The sequence below is a fragment of the Arachis ipaensis genome, chromosome B7 (assembly GCF_059453495.1).
Source record: "Arachis ipaensis isolate K30076 ecotype BB chromosome B7, ASM5945349v1, whole genome shotgun sequence".
Classification (NCBI taxonomy): Eukaryota; Viridiplantae; Streptophyta; class Magnoliopsida; order Fabales; family Fabaceae; genus Arachis; species Arachis ipaensis.
Genome location: NC_142442.1, coordinates 109,018,149 through 109,037,183, shown reverse-complemented (window position 1 = coordinate 109,037,183; position 19,035 = coordinate 109,018,149). Strand labels below are relative to the sequence as shown.

The window sequence follows — 19,035 nt, the reverse complement described above, 5'->3', positions numbered from 1 at the left end:
TTGAGTAAGTAGATTTATCTATTGAGACATAAGCTTGTTTTGAGCAAGAAGAGCATTAACAGCTTCTACTTCCAACACACCTCTCTTTTGAGAGGTCTCAGAATTCACAGGATTCCTGTTAGATGATTAGAGATATTGGTTGCTTGCAACTAATTCAATCAGCTCAATAGTCTCCTCTGGTGTCTTCTTCTTGTGCAATGAACCGCCTGTAGAAGTATCTAAGCTCATCTTGGACATCTCACCCAAGCCTTCATAAAAGATATCCAGTTGGGTCCATTTAGAGAACATGTCTGGAGGGCATTGCCTAGTCAATAGCTTGTATCTCTCCCAAGCTTCATAAAGAGTTTCACCCTCCTTCTGTCTGAAAGTCTGAACCTCCAACCTAAGCGTAGTCAGCTTCTTTGGTGGGAAAAATTTAGTGAAAAATTCAGTAACGACCTTTTCCCAAGTATTCAGACTCTCCTTTGGTTGGGAATCTAGCCATAGCTTTGCTTTATCCCTCAGAGCAAATGGGAAAAGCATGAGTTTGTACACCTCTGGGTTTACTCCATTTGTCTTCACAGTATCACATATCTGCAGAAAATCAGAAATAAATTGATTTGGATCTTCATGAGGAAGTCCATGATACTGGCAGTTTTGTTGCACCAGGGTGACCAATTGTGGCTTCAACTCAAAGTTGTTTGCAGTTATAGGAGGCACCACAATACTTTTTCCATAAAGATCCGCAGTAGGGGCAGAATAAGAGCCAAGCACTCTTCTCTGCTGATCATCCCCATTCGGATTTACCACATTGGCATTAGCATTATTATTTGCCATAGTGGATTCTGCAGTCTTGCAAAGTCTTGCTTCTTGTAAACGTTGCCTGAAAGTTCTTTCAGGTTCAGGATCAAAGTCTAAGAGATGTTCTTTGTTTCTATTTCTGCACATACACAAGCAGAAAACAAGAAAAAAATGGGACTCTCTACGTCAGAGTGGAGAGAAGTCCCTGTGAGGTAACCTGTGTAAAATAATAAAATAAAAATACTAACTAAATAAATAAATAAAATTTCGAAAATGATAATTGAAAATAAATAAAAATTTCAAAAATTTAAAAGAAAAATTAAATAGAAAAATTAAAATAGAATCAACTGAGTAACACCATACTTAATTTCAGAAATTAAAGAAAAATATTAATACTAAAATATAAATTTCTTTTTTTTAGAGGCAAAAAGAAAATAAAACTAATAGAATATAAAAAAGTAAAAAATATAATATAACGAAAAAGAAACTAAGTAAAACGAGAATAGAAAAAATTAAAATGAAAAGAAGAATAGAATAAAAAGAAGAAAAAAATGACGAGAATTAAGAAAATAAAAAAATTTTAAAAAGAAGTAACAAAAATAAAGAAACGGGACAGGGGGAATGGGAAACAAAAAAAGGAAAACAAGGGAAAATTTTTACGGGAATAAAACAAAAATAAAACAATATAAAACTAATTAAAATTAAAACATCTAATCTAAGCAATCAAGCAACTAATAGTTGTTAATGACAGTCAATCCCCGGCAACGGCGCCAAAAACTTGGTGCGGTATTTTTACAACCACACTTACTAACCGGCAAGTGCACCGGGTCGTACCAAGTAATACCTTACGTGAGTAAGGGTCGATCCAACGAGGATTGATGGATTAAGAAACAATAGCGTTTGATAGGATTAGTTAGACAAACAGAAAATAGTGTTTGAGATGCAGTATAAAAGACATTAAACAATATCAAAAATATTGAAGAAGGGCAAATAATTAATTGGGAATAAAATATGTAGAAAATAGTTAAGGTTTCAGAGTTATCTATTTTTCCGGATTAATTTTTCTTACTAACTATTTTAATCATGTAGGATTTAATTTATGGCATACTATATGTGACTAGACCCTAATTCCTTAGACCTTCCTAGTCTCCTCTAAAATTCATCAACAGCCAATTCCTTGGTCAATTAATTCCAATTAGAGGGTGAAAATCAAATTTCAGTTTATATGCCACAAAAACTCTAATTACCCAAAAATAAAAGGATTATATGTCACGTATCCCGTTAAGTCCAAATAATTAAAATTTAGGAGAATATGTTTTCAAGCTGTTGTTCAAGTAAAGAGCTTTTCCAAGTTTTACAGGAACTCAAATAGAAAGAGGGTCATACTTCCGTTCCACCCAAATTCATAAAATAAAGAGCGAAAATAATTCTTAAATTATAAATCCATACATAAATTAAAATAAAAAAGCAATAAAATCAATCCATAGAAATAGACAGAGCTCCTAACCTTAATAGTGGAGGTTTAGTTGCTCATGGAAAAGAGAAAATAAGGATTCAGGTAAAATGTGCAGTCCGTCAATCTGATGGCATCAGATCCCTTTTTATAACTAATCCTAATAAATTTAAAATCTAATATTTAAAATTAAACTTAAAATAATATCTTTTCCTAATTTAATATTTGAATTTAAATTCGAATTAATTAACAAGTCTTTAGCTGATGGGTGGGACCACTTGATTTGTCCATTCTGCAGCTTCTAATATGTGATTTCTAGGCTAAGAACTGGGTCAAAACAACCCAGAAATCGCCCCCAGCATTTTCTGCATTTTTCTGCACGTGGCACATGTGACGCGTCCGTGTCGTCCATGCGTTCGCGTCATTTGTGCAGATTCCAGTCCACGCGTTCGCGTCAGGCACTCGATCGCGTCATTGCGATTTCCTCCATTCCGCGCGGTCGAGTGAGCCATGTGTCCGCGTCGGTATTCGCTGGTCATCTCTTTGACTTCTTCTCTTTCTCTGCAGAAACTCAAAATAGCATCCATAGTGGCTAGAATATAATTAATTCTTAATTAAATTCAACAATTTAGGTGCAAATTCACTAGAAAAATATAGACAAAATGCTCACGCATCACTAACCCAACTAAGAAAGGGATACCTCACAAGTACAAGATACAAGACATAGACATACCTAAAGAAATCTGAAAATAACTATAGGCTTTTCTCTCAAGTGTTTCACTCAGCCTTTTTTCACTCATGGCTTTTACTTGAGCTTTCTCACAATGCCTTTTCTCACAAGAAATTACAAAAAGATAAACATAGAAAAGTACATCACAATCTGTAAAAGATGAAGGAGATTGACATCATCAACAACCTCTGTGCTATGCGAAAATCCAGATTAGCAAGCCTCTGATTTAGTTCTTCATACTGGCGGAATGCACCTTTGATTAGGTTACACTGTCCAGTTAGTTGAACTTTTTCAAAGAGCCCTTCTCAGAACAAAACCTCTATTCACTGGTTTTCTCTCCTTGGTTTCTGAATGAACAGCAAACCTCTTTTATCTCCTTGCATGTTGTTGGGTCCTTCTTCCAAGGTCAACACCTTGAGCCTTGAGCTTCACCAACCCCCAGATTCACTTTTTCTCAATAAAACTTAGAGTAGAAACTCTCCTTCTGACTTCCTCACCTTGACCGAAAGCCATAAAATAGCAACCACAAAAATCTTTCAATGGTAATCTTAATCTGAGCCCTTGAAAACCAACTTGGTCCCCAAGACATGTTTGAGACCGTGGATTCACAGCAGAGAGGAACAGAAATCCTCTTTTCCATATAGCTCAAAATGGAGAAACAGAGAGTTGAAGATGAAGAGAAGAAAGTGTGTTGCATGTAAGAGGAAATGGGTTACCTTTAACCTAAGCTGGATTTGGTTTGATCTTGTTGATTTGACCTCAACCTTTCTTGCCTATCCTTATCATTCTTTCCTCTTCTAGGAATAGCTTAGGAGCTAAGCACTTTCTCTTGCTTCTGTGATTTGACATGGTTAGAGGGGAGAAGAACGTTGCTTTGGTAAAAGCAAGTGAGAGGGAATGAGGACTTCAATCTTGTATGAGAAGCTTGGATCAACTTGAATTGATGGACACGGGCTTGGATCGGATCACTTCTTTTTGCCCGTTTTGATTTTTCAGCCTTGTTTCCTCATGGGCTTTGTTTATTTATTGACCCACCAGCCTTGCTATATTATTTTCATACCAATTTGGGCTATTGAACTACGTTTTAGCCTGCAACATATAATAAATAATTAGCAACATATAATTATTAACACTTAACACTAATTATTTATTTTGCCCAAAAATAATGTTTGTCATCACTAATTAATTTAGTTAATTTCTTAACTCAACACCATTGCATTCATGTGAATAGGTTGCATATAGATAGATTGCATTTAGTTAGTTTGCATTCAATAAATGATAATACCCTTTGCTTCTTTCTTGATTTTAGCATGAGGACATGCTTAGTTTAAGTGTGGGGAGATTTGATAAACCCCGATTTCATGATTTATCTTCTCCTTATTTTAGAGGATTTTACCACCTTTTCCCATATTTATTCAATGAAATAGCATGGTTTTGTAATTCTCCCTTGAATTGTGCTTAAGTGTAAAAACATGCTTTTTAGGCCCTTAAATTGGTGATTTTGATTCACTTTAATTCCATTCGATGCCTTGATGTGTTTGTTGAGTGATTTCAGGTTCATAAGGCAAGTATTGGATGGAAAAAATGAGGAGAAAAGCATGCAAAGTGGAGAATGCATGAAGAAACAAAGATTGGGAATGCATCAATCGACGTGCACGCGTACAAGGCGCGTACGCGCAAAAGTGGTTTTACATAGAGACGCGCACGCGTACATGCTGCATACGTGCGGATGAAAAAATTTACCAATCGACGCGCACGCGCCAATACTCTCACATGGCCCACTTAAAGGCAAAATGCTGGGGGCGATTTCTGAGCTGCCCAGGCCCAAATCCAACTTGTTTCTGAGTGTATTTCATGCAGAATTGAAGTCCAAGCAAAGGGGAGCAATTAGTTTAGCCAACATGAGCCTTTAGTTAGTTTTCTAGAGAGAGAAGCTCCTTCTTCTCTCTAGAATTAGGTTAGGGTTAGGTTAGATTGTCTTAGATCCATGTTTAATTAGTTGATCTCTTCTTATTTCCCTTATAATTTCTCATTTCTACATCTTGATTCTCTTATTTCTGATGTTAATTTCTCCTTTTGCCTTCTTTTGTGATGATGAACTCATGTTGGATTTGGTTTACATTTAATGCAATTTGATATTGATGTTTCTTTTTATTGATGAATTGAGTTATGAATTTACCTTCCCTTGCAATTAATAGTTGGTAGATTTTATTATTCTTGCAATTTATGATGTTTACTTTTATTGCACTCTATGTGTTTGATGAAATGCTTTCCTTAGTTTTTGACTAGTTTGGTTAACTCTTGGTCTAAGCTAAGGGAATTGGGTAAACTTGAGTTATTGGATATAATGGATTTGGTGATTTGAGAACCCTTGGTGATCAATTTGACACCCATTGACGCTAACCCCCTACTAAGTTAATTAGTAGGTAGGTTGGGACTTACGGGTTGATATAATCAAACCTATTTGACGTACTTCAAAGCTTAGGAGTAAATGTTACGTACTTAAAGTTTTGGGAAGTAGACTTAATAGGTTGGCCTCTCATGATTATCAATATTTGGTTTGTTGACAAGGATGGTGATCTCAATTACCTAAGTCTTAGCCAAGAGTTCTTTATCTTGTTTTCATTAATTACTTGCCTAATTTACTTTTCTTGCCCTCTTATGAACCAAAAACCCCCTTACCCTTTTATAGCCAATAATTAAAAATTCTATTGTTTCCTAGGGAGACAACCTGGAGTCCAAATACTTCGGTTAATTCTTATTGGGGTTCGTTATTCGTGACACAAAACCACAAATTTTCTATTGGGAGGATTGTTTGTTGGTGTAGAACTATGCTTACAACGAAGTTTTTATTTCTAGAAGAGAAATTCTAGACCATCACAACAAGAACTCATTAAATCAACTAGGGAGCACAATTTTGGTTGTGAGAAGCAAGAGGGTTTCAATGATTGAAGCAAACAAATAACGAGATAAAAGAACAAGACAAAATTTGCAATTAATAAACTAATGAAAGAACAAAAGAACTATGTATATAATATAAACAAGTAAGACTCAAAATTGATGGAAAAGTAGTTTAAAACATAAATGAAACCTTGACTTGGGATGAGTCATGGAATCCTTTCCTTATCATAACTACAACTATGATAATTTTGATGGATTAATCTCACTAAGTCAACCCTTAACATCGAAGGATAAGTCAAGTGAGCATAATTGTTATTAATCCACAAATCCTAGTTAACTTACCAAATTAATTGATAAAAAGCTAGCGTTAGTGGAAACAATAACAACTAACAACCCAAGAATTATCACTAAATATTAGACATTATGGCTCTAGTAATCCATAAACTCACTTTTCCCAAGCCAAGGGGTGGAAATTATCCCATAATCAAAATTGGCATTTCATCAAACACATAGAGGGCATAATCATAAAACATGGCAAAATTGGGAAAATGATAAAAGCTATGAACCACAAATGCTCAAAATCAATAAAAGCAACATAAACAAACATGTAATAATCATCAAACATCAAATTAACAACTAGAAATCAAGATTCCAAAACTATGTATATATTGACAAGAGAGATGAAAATAAAAGAAAGTGTAGAACAAGTGGTATAATAAAAGAAAGAGAATTAAAGAAATACTTACAATAAAATTGCTATAATCCTAAATCAAAACTTGAAGTATAACACTCTACATTGAAAACCTAATTAAAACCCTAATGAACTAGAGAGAAAACCTAAGCTAACTACTGATAAACCCCATTCGTAGGGTTTATCTTGCAATGATTTTAGAGCATTTTGATAACCTTTCCTCACATTTATTCAATGAAATAGCATGGTTTTATAACTTCTCCTTTAATTGTGCTTAAGAGTGAAAACATGTTTTTAGGACTTAAAATAGCTAAATTTAATTCACCTTGATTCCATTAGATGTCTTGATATGTTTGTTAAGTGATTTCAAACTTAGGAGGCAAAGATTGGATCAAGAGAATGAAAGAAAAGCATGAAAAAAATGGAGAACTCATGAAGAAATGAAGGAATCACAAAAGTTGTCAAGCCGACCTCTTCACACTTAATTGACCATAACATGAGCTACCAAGGTCCAAATGATGCGGTTCTAGTTGAGTTGGAAAGCTAACATCCAAGGCTTCGAAATGATATAAGATTTGCCATAGTTGCAGCGCGGATAGGGGCGTGCACGCACACGGTACGTGTACGCGTCGATTTGCATGTGATTCATTAAATGCAAATTCGTGGCCAGCGAAATCTAAAGCCTTGTGGGCCCAATCCAACTCATTTCTGATGCTATTTAAGCCAAGGATTGAAGGGGAATTAATATACTTTACATACTTTAGATCATTAGTCATAGTTTAAGCTTTAGGAGTAGTTAAAGTTAGTTTCTAGAGAGAGAAGCTCTCACTTCTCTCTAGAATTAGGATTAGGTTTTAGATCTAGATCTAGTTCTTCTTCTCTCTTCTAATTTTGCTTTCCTTTCCTTAATTGTTCTCTTGTAGTTGTAGAATTCTTCTTCTCTTGTAATTTCTTTGTATTGTTACTTGTAGTTTATGAACTTTCTTTTGTAGATCTACATTACTTCTCCAATGCAATTGGTAAGTTCTTTGTTGTTTCATAATTGTTTTCCTTTTCTATTGTTGATCTCTTGCTATTTTAGTTAGATCTCTCTTTAATTCTTGCAATTCATGTTGTGTACTTTTATTGCCTTCTATGTGTTTGTTAAAATGCTTCTTTTAGTTATGAGTTTAATTTTCTATTGTTTTGCCTTTCTATTGTTAATCTCTTACTTTTGTAGTTGTAGATTCCTTTAATTCTTGCAATTTACTATGCTTTTCTTTTGTGCCTTCCAAGTGTTTGATGAAATGCTTGGTTGGATTTTAGAGTAGATTTTAGTGCTCTTGGCTTGGGAAGGTAACTTAGGAACTCTTGAGTTACTAATGTCCAAGTGATTGACGATTGGGAGCCATTAACTCTAGATCTCACTAATTGATTTGGTGGAGAACTAGGACTTATGGACTTGGATTGACATAGCTCACTTGACTTTTCTCTACTATTAGTTAGGGGTTAACCTAGTGGGTTGGTCCTTGCCAATTCTCATGTTGTGGTTAGTGATTAGGATAGAGACCCTTGACCACCAAACCTTGTCAAGACCTTGTTAGTTGTTAGTTTATTTTCATTGCCATTTACTTTTTATGTTTCTTATCCAAAACCCCAAAAACATACCTCATAACCAATAACAAGACACTTTGTTACAATTCCTAGGGAGAACGACTTGAGGTTCAATACTTCGGTTTATAGATTTTAGGGGTTTGTTACTTGTGACAAACAAATTTTTGTATGAAAGGATTAATGTTGGTTTAGAAATTATATTGCAATGAGAATTTATTGTGAATTCTAAACCGTCAAAAGTCCTCTCATCAAAATGGCACCATTGTCGGAGATGCAAAAAAAATCCACCCCAGCCAAAAACCCGAGAGTTAGGCCTGCACTGTGCAAAAATTGGGCCTAAGGCACAAACCAACCCGCGCGTACGTGCACCTCTGGCGCGTACGCGCGCTTGATTCAAATTACGCAATGCACGCATACACACGCTGTCTGCGCGTGCACCGATAGTGCCACCTACCCTCCTGGTACATTTACTAGAGAGTTGGGCCAACCTTGGGCTGACGCTGTGCCCCACGCCCAACCTCACTCACGCGTGCGCGCACCTGGCACGTACGCGCCCTTCGGCCAAAATGCACATCGGCGCGTAAGCGTGTACGATGCGTCCGTGCTGGTAAAAAAAAAGGAGTTTTTTTTCTCATCTTCCATTTTATTTTGTCCATTGTATTCCCATACTTTTATTCTTTACATTTTCATTTTGTTTTTATAGCTTGTTTTTACTTTATTTTTTTCCGAGTTTCTTATTTTAATAATGGTGTTGCATTCCCCTACTCAATTGTTAAGACTTTTTTGCATTATTTTGGTGCCTCTTGACTTGTTTGACATTGTTGGGTGATGAAACTTTTAAATCAATGCTTCATCTCGTATGAATCTTGTGTCTTTGTGCATTGATATGACCTCATATTGTCCTTCATGACCCACTTTTTCTTATTTGAACTTGATGCTTAATATGTTCTTCATGCTTTGACTTTACTCTTGCATCAAACTTCTTGATATGCCTTAGCTTACATTGTTTTCTCACTCACATGTTGTAGCTACCATGTAGTGAGAACCTTACCCTTATTTGGCATTAGCCCCCGCCTATGTTCTATTTGCTTTGATATCTTTGTTATAGGCTTAATTTTCTTTCTTTTTCTTTTCCTTTAGGTTGGCCATCAAGAAAGGAGGAAAAGGAAAAGCTTCAAAATGGGGCAACGAACAAGTCATCCGCACAACCTTTCGAAGAAGCTCATCAATTGTAGCAACCCATCCACCTTGCTCTTCTTTGCATGCACCGAGGACGGTGCAATCTTCAAGTGTGGGGAGGTCATTCGACCGATCTCCATGGGTAACAATTTCCTTTTCAACACCAATTTTTTATTTTCTTCATTAGATAGTTGTTGCATTGCATGATAGGTTGCATGTTAGTTAAAATTTGTACATATCTTTACTACTTCTTTCTTATTAAGACTACTTGGTTAGGGTGATGATTTCTTTTCCAAGAAATTGTTTTTAGGGCAACCTACCAATTTGAAAACTTTTTGTTGAACTTGCTTGAAAGAATTTATTTTAGAACATGGTTTTTGAGCTAAGAACACAAGCTTATGAGATTTGAGCCTAATGGTGTGGTTACATCTTATGACCACTTATTTTTCCTTTTTGTGTGCAATTGTTCTCTTTCTATTATTGTGATCTTTGATTTGTTTGATTCTTTATGTCCATTATTTTGTATATTCATGCATTTATATGATTGAGGCCATCATTTCATTTAGCCCACTTACCCAAATGACCTTACCTTTTATCTTCCATTGTTAGCCAATTTGAGCCTATGCTTAACTCACTTTGTTCATAATTTTAGCACATTACAAGCCTTAAAGCGGAAAATAATAAAATTCCTTGATTTGGATCTTTGATTAGCTTAAGCGAGTGTGTGTGTGTGTGTGTCATTTAAGTGTGGGAAATCTTGGGAGATTGGGTGAATAAAAGGGTAGTTTTGTATTTTTGTTGTAAATATTGGGATTTGGGTACATGCTCATGTGTAATGAATGTAAAACCTTATGCATTGATGATCATGTATATAGAAAGAAAAATGAGAAAATGGAAAAGGAAAAGAAAAAAAAAACAATATGAAAAAGAAAAAATAGAAAAATAAAGAAATAAAGAAAAAGAAAGAAATAAAAGGGGATGAAATGCCCCAAAGCAAAGCTCAATAAGGGTCAATGCATAAGTGTTGTGAAATGAAAAGGAATACATGAATATGTGAAAAAGTGAGAAAAATGGGTAGTTAGGTTAGCTTTGAAATTGTATAGGATGTCATAGGTTAGGTGGAAATTTTAAGCTTATCAAAGATTCAAATTTCAAGCTCACTTGACCAAATATGCATCCTTACCTTGACCCTAGTCCCATTACACCCTAAAGAAAAGACCTCATGATAATTTTATGCATGCATGAAATATATGTTGATTGTTAGAAGAAAAACAAATCTTAGAAAGCATGATTAGGGGAGAATTGAGGGAATCGACCCTACACACTTGAGCGACTAGAGTGCAGACACTTCCGGTGAGGGTTCGATGCTCAATTCCTTGATTCCTGGCTTTCAAGAGCGTTCTTCTTGCAAGTCTACTTGACCTTCATTTTGATATTTAAATTGGTAGGATTCATGAGTCGTCATGGGACCTTAGCCCTACTTGTGCATGTATGTCTTGGAGATTGATTTATTTTTAACCAAGTAGGTAGAATCATTTTGCATTTAGTTGTATTCATGTAGATAGATGCATATAGTTTAGGTTGCATTTAGATTAGTTCACATTGAATAAATGTTGATACCCTTTTCTTTCTCTTGGTTTAAGCATGAGGACATGCTTGGTTTAAGTGTGGGGAGGTTGATAAACCCCATTCATAGGGTTTATCTTGTGACGATTTTAGAGCATTTTGATAACCTTTCCTCATATTTATTCAATAAAATAGCATGGTTTTATAACTTCTCCTTTAATTGTGCTTAAGAGTGAAAACATGTTTTTAGGACTTAAAATAGCTAAATCACGCGCACGGTATGTGTACGCGCCGATTTGCATGTGATTCATTAAATGCAAATTCATGGCTAGCGAATTCTAAAGCCTTGTGGGCCCAATCCAACTCATTTTTGATGCTATTTAAGCCAAGGATTGAAGGGGAATTGATATACTTTACATACTTTAGATCATTAGTCATAGTTTAAGCTTTAGGAGTAGTTAGAGTTAGTTTCTAGAGAGAGAAGCTCACACTTCTCTCTAGAATTAGGATTAGGTTTTAGATCTAGATCTAGTTCTTCTTCTCTCTTCTAATTTTCCTTTCCTTTCCTTAATTGTTCTCTTGTAGTTGTAGAATTCTTCTTCTCTTGTAATTTCTTTGTATTGTTAGTTGTAGTTTATGAACTTTCTTTTGTAGATCTACATTTCTTCTTTAATGCAATTGGTAAGTACTTTGTTGTCTCATAATTGTTTTCCTTTTCTACTGTTGATCTCTTGCTATTCTAGTTAGATCTCTCTTTAATTCTTGCAATTCATGTTGTTTACTTTTATTGCCTTCTATGTGTTTGTTAAAATGCTTTTTTTAGTTATGAGTTTACTTTTCTATTATTTTGCCTTTCTATTGTTAATCTCTTACTTTTGTAGTTGTAGATTCCTTTAATTCTTGCAATTTACTATGCTTTTCTTTTGTGTCTTTCAGTGTTTGATGAAATGCTTGGTTGGATTTTAGAGTAGATTTTAGTGCTCTTGGCTTGGGAAGGTAACTTAGGAACTCTTGAGTTACTAATGTCCAAGTGATTGACGACTGGGAGCCATTAACTCTATATCTCACTAATTGATTTGGTGGAGAACTAGGACTTATGGGCTTGGATTGACATAGCTCACTTGACTTTCCTCTACTATTAGTTAAGGATTAACTTAGTGGGGTTGGTCCTTGCCAATTCTCATGTTGTGGTTATGGATTAGGATAGAGACCCTTGACCACCAAACCTTGCCAAGACCTTTTTAGTTGTTAGTTTATTTTCATTGCCATTTACTTTTCATGTTTCTTATCCAAAACCCCAAAAACATACCTCATAACCAATAACAAGACATTTTGTTGCAATTCCTAGGGAGAACGACCTGAGGTTCAATACTTCGGTTTATAGATTTTAGGGGTTTATTACTTGTGACAAACAAATTTTTGTATGAAAGGATTAATGTTGGTTTAGAAACTATATTGCAACGAGAATTTATTGTGAATTCTAAACCGTCAAAAGTCCTCTCATCAACTACCCTAAAACTACTCCTAAAAACTATTCTATGAAGTATGGTAGTGTATGGTGTGATATATGGTTGCTTCCCCCTTCAAATATACTCCAAAGCCTTAAAAAATGGGCCAAAAAGCCCCCAAAACGCGAGTCCACGTGACTTTTTAATGCAGGCACGCACTGGTACCTTTGCGTACATACAGGTCTGTGCATGGGCACACTTGCTAATTTTCCTCTTGTGCGTGGGCACAAACCTGTGCGTGGGCACAGGTGCTGATTTCCATTCTGCCTTGAGCATGGGCACAGCCTGTGCGTGGGCACAGACCTGTGCATGGGCACAGATGCTGATTTTGATACTTGTGCGTGGGCACAGACCTGTTCATGGGCACATATGCTGATTTTGACATTTGTGCGTGGGCACAGGCTGAAATGCTTTTCTCCTTTGATTTCTTCATGTTTTCTCCCAATTCCATGCTTTGCTTCCACTCTTATCAAGCCATCCCAACCTATTACACCTGAAATCACTCATCAAAACCATCAAGGCATTGAATGGGATAAAAGTGATTATATTAAGCATAAAATAGCATGTTTTTACAATTAAGCTCAATTTAGAGAGAAAACATAAAAGTATGCTATATAGGTGAATAAATGTGGGTTTATATGATAAAATCCACTCAAATCAATTCAAAATTTATCATCAAATATGGATTCATCAACCTTGCATGCATATAGATAGTTGCATTCAATAAGTTGATTACCCCTTTGATTATTTTCCTTGTTTGGTTTAGCATGAGAACATGCTATTGTTTAAGTGTGGGGGAATTGATGAGTCCATATTTGATGATATATTTTGACTCAATTTGGATAGATTTCATCACATAAACTCACACTTAAGCACCAAAATAGCATACTTTTGTGATTTCTCCCCAATTTGATCCTAAATGTGAAAAACATGTGCTTTTGTGCTTAAATTGAGTAATTTAATTCCACTTTTATGCCATTCGATGTAGTGATATGTTTTGTGAGTGATTTTAGGTCATTTTGGCAAGATTGGCTAGCCAAAAGTGGAAGAAAGCATGTAGAAGGGAGAACACATGAAGAAATCAAGGAAAAGCACACACAACGAAGTGTGCGTGCACACAAGAAGAAATTTGCATGTGTGCGTGCACACAAGTACCTGTGCGTACGCACAGAAGAATATTCAGCCAAGTGTGCGTACGCATAGAACCCTGCACATGATTTCATTAATGAAACACGTGCTGTGCGATTTCTAAAGGCTTTTGGCCCATTTTGGAAGGCTTGAAAGCTGAATTTGGATGCTATAAAAAGGGGATATCAACACATATAAGAGAGGGCATTATTATTACACTTAGTTTATTTTTTCTTAGGTAGAAAGCATCCTTAGGAGTAGGAGTAGTGTAGATAGCAATTGCTCTCCTAGGGTTTTGATTGTAGCATTTTATAGCAAGTTTGATCTTGGATTTTGCTTCTTTAATTGTAAGTACTCTCAATTTCCTCTTTAATTATAGCACTTTTACTTTCATTTCCTTTTGGTTTAAGTTACTTTGTTCATAATTGCAATTTTGAGTTTCTTAAAGTTTTGATTGATGAATTTAATGCCTTATGCTTTCTTTATGCTTGATTGCTTGTCTCTTGTTGATATTGTTGATAGTTGGTTATAGTTTTCTATTTTTCCTTGAAATTTCCCATGTTTTACTTTTATGCACACTAGATGTTTGTGAAAATGTCAATTATGAAATTTGAGTAGATTTTCACACCTTGACTTAGGATTTGAGTTCCTAGGATACTAGAGTCATGATGTCCAATATTTAGTGGTAATTCTTGGGTAGTTAGTTGACTCTTATTTCCATTGAAGCTAGCTTTTTATCAACTAGTTTGGTAAGAAAGCTAGAACTTATGGATTAAGGTCAATTATGCTTGCTTGACTTATTCACTAGTTTTGATCTCATTTTCTCTTTACTTGCATTAACTTCCAATTTTGATCATTTCTTAGTTCTTTTATTTCTTTAGTTCTTTTAATCTTTCGTTCTTTGATTACAAAACCCCTTTTTGCCTCCACAACCGAAAGCGTAACATTCCAATTGCATCCTAGGGAGAACGACCCGAGGTTGAAAGACTCTCGGTTTATATTTGGTTTGAATTTGACATTTGATTAAGAGAATTCATTGTTGGTTTGGACTATGCTACTAACGAATTGATTTTTTATTCTAAATCGACAATACTTTCTCATATCAATAAGGGATGCACTCTTGTGTCCTTCCATGTCCAACACCACAAAGTCAGTAGGAAAAGCAAAGGGTCCAACCCTAACAATCATCTCTTCAATTACGCCTGATGGTATCTTAATAGAGCAATCAACAAGTTGAAGACATATGCAGGTTGGTTTGACTTCATTAGTCAAGCAAAGCTTCTTTATTGATGAAGCAGGTATTAGGTTGATGCTTGCTCCAAGGTCACATAGAGTTGTCCTTGTACAAGCATCACCTAGAGTGCATGGTATCATTAAGCTTCCAGGATCCTTATGTTTCTCTAGTAAGTTATTTTGAATGATTGCACTGCACTCTTCAGTGAGGAGGACTGTTTCTGCCTCTCTCCAATCCTTCTTATGACTTAAGATGTCCTTCTTAAACTTAACATAAGAAGGTATCTGTTCAAAAGCTTCTACAAAAGGGATCTTGATCTCTAGTGTTCTGAGATAATTCACAAAGCGGGCGAATTATTTATCTTTTTTCTCTTGATGGAGCATCTGAGGAAATGGCATTTTAGCCTTATACTCATCAACTTTGGTTGATGAAGGCCGAGTTCCATGTGTGTTGGAAAGGGGGTTACTAGCTTGCTTAGGAGGGTTGCTATGAGTATGTGACTGGCCTCCCTTGCTTGGGCGTTCAACGCCCATGTTGCTGCCCCCTTCCTGGTGTTCAACGCCAGGGGCATCATTCCCTTATGGGAGTTCAATGCCAAGGGTGCGGTGTTGTCTCCTTGGGCGTTTGAACGCCCAGTCTCTGCATTTTCCTGGCGTTCAACGCCAAGAGTGATACCTCCTTGGGAGTTTGAACACCCAGAGTTATCTTGTGCAGAGACCTGGTTATCCTCTGTCAATTATTCTTTTCCTAACTTCCTATTGTTCTGAGGTTGGGTATTCAAGGTTTTCCTACTCTTTAGTTGAATGGCCTGGCATTCCTCTGTTATCTGCTTAGATAACTGCTGCCTTGTTTGATTCAAGTTGGGATTCTACATTCCTGTTAGAAGCCTGAGTTTCTCACAAAGCCTCTTGCAGTTCCAGTAGTTGTTGGGCAAGGGCGTGCAATTGCTAAGTCAATGGGCCATCTGACTCTGGAGGGTTAGGTTCAGTAGATATAACCTTAACCTCTCCTTTTATAGAAGTCTCAGCACCTGAGTACAGATGCTGATTAGTGGCAACTGTCTCAATAAGCTCGCGAGCCTCTTCAATGGTCTTTTTCATGTGTATGGAACCACCAGCAAAGTGGTCCAAAGACATTATAGCCATGTCTGAAAGTCCATAATAGAAGATGTCTAACTGTACCCATTCTAAAAATATTTCAGTGGGATATTTTCTTAGCATCCTTTCTATACCTCTTCCAGACATCATAAATAGATTCATTATCTCCTTGTTTGAAGCCTTGGATGTCCAGTCTTAGCTGGGCCATCTTTCTTGGAGGAAAGTATTGATTTAAAAACTTGTTTACTAACTGTTTCCAAGTTTTCAAGCTAGCTTTAGGCTGGTTATCCAACCACCTCTTTGCTTGATCCTTTATAGCAAAAGCAAAGAGCAGTAGTCTGTAGACATCTTGGTCTACTCCCTCATTATGTACTGTGTCAACAATCTTTAAGAAATCTGCCAGGAACTCAGTAGGTTCTTCCTGTGAAAGTCCGGAATACTGATAGTTTTGTTGAACTATAGTAATGAGTTGAGGGTTTAGTTCAAAGCTACTTGCTCTGATGTGAGGTATGGTAATATTTCTTCCATAGAAGTCAGCAATGGGATTTGTATAAGATCCCAGAGTTCTTCTGAACTCTTCATTCCCATTTGGGTTCATGATGAAGAAAGGTAGAAGAAGAGAAAGAATGTGGGATAAAAATAAAAAAAATTCAAAAATTAAATAAATAAATAAATAAAATAAAAATGGAAAACTAATTCAAAAATAAAAGAAATAATTAAGAAATTTCGAAACTTAGAAGAGAGAGGAATTAGTTAGTAAGTTTTGCAAAAGAAGAGAGAGAAGATAAGTAACTAATTAGAAAAGATTTGAAAACAAGATAAGATATAAGATTAGAAAAGATTTGAATTTAAAATTTGAAATTAGAAAAGATAAGAAAAGATAAGAATAGAATCTAAAAAGATATGAAAAAGATCTGATTTCAAAATTTGAGATAAAAAAAGATAAGATAAGTTAGGTAAGACAACATAAGGAATTTAAGAGAAGATAAGTTTTTTAAATTAAAAAGATTTGAAATTTGAATTTTAAATTTTAAATTTTGAATTTTGAAAAAGTCAACAAGATAAGATAAAGATTTGAAAAAGATTTAAATTTTGAAAAGCTTTGATTTTTAAATTTTGAAATTTAAATTTTGAAATTTCAAATTTTAAATTTGAATTTAAATTTTAAAATTTGAATTTGAAATAAGATAAGATAAAATTTTTGAAAAAGATAAGATTTTTTTAAAAGATTTGATTTTAAAAAGATTTGAATTTTGAAATTTAAAATTAAGATAAGATAAAAATTTTAAAATAAAAATCTGAAATTTTTTAAATGTAAATTTCGAAAATTCAATTAAAATAAAGATAGAAAATATATTTTTTATTTTTGAATTTAATGAGTAAAGAGAAAAACAAGTAAAAGACACAAAAATTAAAATTTTTAGATCGAGGAAGAGTAATTTTCGAAAATTTGAAGACAATCACCAAAAAAGACACCAAACTTAAAATTCTTAAGATCAAAACAAAAAGAAAAACAAGAACACTTTGAAGATCAAGAAGAACACCAAGAATAAAACTCAAGAAATTCAAAGAACACAAGAACATGCAAAAGACACGAAACTTAAAAAATTTTAAAAACCAAACACAAAATTTTCGAAAATTATAAAAGAAAAACACAAGAAGACACCAAACTTAATGATTGACACAAGATTTAAACAAAAGAAACTATTTTTGAAAATTTTTAGAAAGAAAGACTCAAAGAAATCGAAAAATTCAACAAGAATAAAAACAAAAGACTCAAACCAAAAACAAAGATCAAACAAAGAGAAGAAAAATAATTTTTTTTTTGAAAAAAGTTTTTAATTTTTTAGAAAAAAATAGAAAAATAAAATAAAATAAAAGACTCTAACAAAATTAAAGATAATACCTGATCTAGGGAACAAGATAATCCGTCAATTGTCCAAACTCGAACAATCCCCGGCAATGGCGCCAAAAACTTGGTGCATGAATCCCCATGCTTCGTACAACTGAACCAGCAAGTACACTGAGTCGTCCAAGTAATACCGGAGTGTGTCAAGGTCGATCCCACGAGGATTGTGGTTTGAAGAAAGCTATGGTTATCTTGCAGGTCTTAGTCAGGCGGATAGAAGAGTTATTGGATTTGATTGTTTGATAGAGTGAAAAAGGTCTAAAGAAAAGGCTATAAAATAATTTGTGAATGGAATTATACTCAGGGATAAGAAATTGGTTAAGGTTTGGATTTGCTTTGTCCTTCTAGATTAACTCTGGTATTACTGTCTTCTTCAATTGTGAATGATTTCTTCTATGGCAAGCTGTATGTGATTGTCGCTGGTTTGAGCAGCCGCCAATACTCCTCCAGATCTGAATCTCAAGGTTAGTACGGATCCATTCTGATTGAGGGTGAAGCTTCTGCAGTTCATTCTCCTTGGTGATCCTACTTAAAATGCCACAGACAAGGTCAAATCTTCCGGATCAGAGGATTCTGTGACTTTGGGTTCTAGCCTTTACCACAAAGAACCTAATCTCCCCGTAAATTTGCTGAACTGGTGTCTCGAGAAGTCCCTAATGAAGTTGTGGATTAGCCATCTAAGAGATGAATAATCAAGCTGGTGGTTCATTATTGTCTGATGAAAGACGCACTCTGAACCATGTAGAATGTGTTCAACAAATATACATCTTAGAATAGAGAATCAAACACGGATTAAAGAGGAACAGTAATCTTTTATTAATCCATAAAACTCAGCAGGGCTCCTCCCCTCAACCTAGGAGGTTTAGAAACTCATACTGATAGAAAATAAAATGTGAAAAATGAAATTATGGTAACGAAGATCCTTAACAAAGAGTGATCTTCTACTTTAAATACTAAACTAATGACTAGTAAGGGTAAAACAGTCTTTTTAGTGTTTAGGCTGAGCTTTGATGAGATCCAGGTGCTAGGAGGCCTCTAGGGCATTGAACGCTGTCTAGGGGGGGTCCCCTTTGAGCATTTGGACGCTGGTCTCCTGCCTTGGGCGCTGGACGCCTGGAATGGGACAGGAGGCTGGTGTTGGATGCTAGTTTTGGGCCTTCTATTCTGAAGCAAAGTATGGACTATTATACATTTCTGGAAAGCTCTGAAAGACAGCTTTCCATAGCCATTGAGAACACTTCATTTGGACTTTTTTAGCCCCAGAAA

The 19,035-nt window shown here is 35.2% G+C and overlaps 1 non-coding gene across 1 annotated transcript; it reads left to right on the top strand.

Annotated features, from left to right (window-relative positions):
• The first annotated feature begins 283 nt into the window (after window positions 1–283).
• Window positions 284–390, top strand: LOC148553690 (small nucleolar RNA R71). The gene has a single exon (XR_015893590.1). It is a non-coding gene; the product is annotated as a small nucleolar RNA R71 (small nucleolar RNA).
• Window positions 391–19,035: the final 18,645 nt, after the last annotated feature.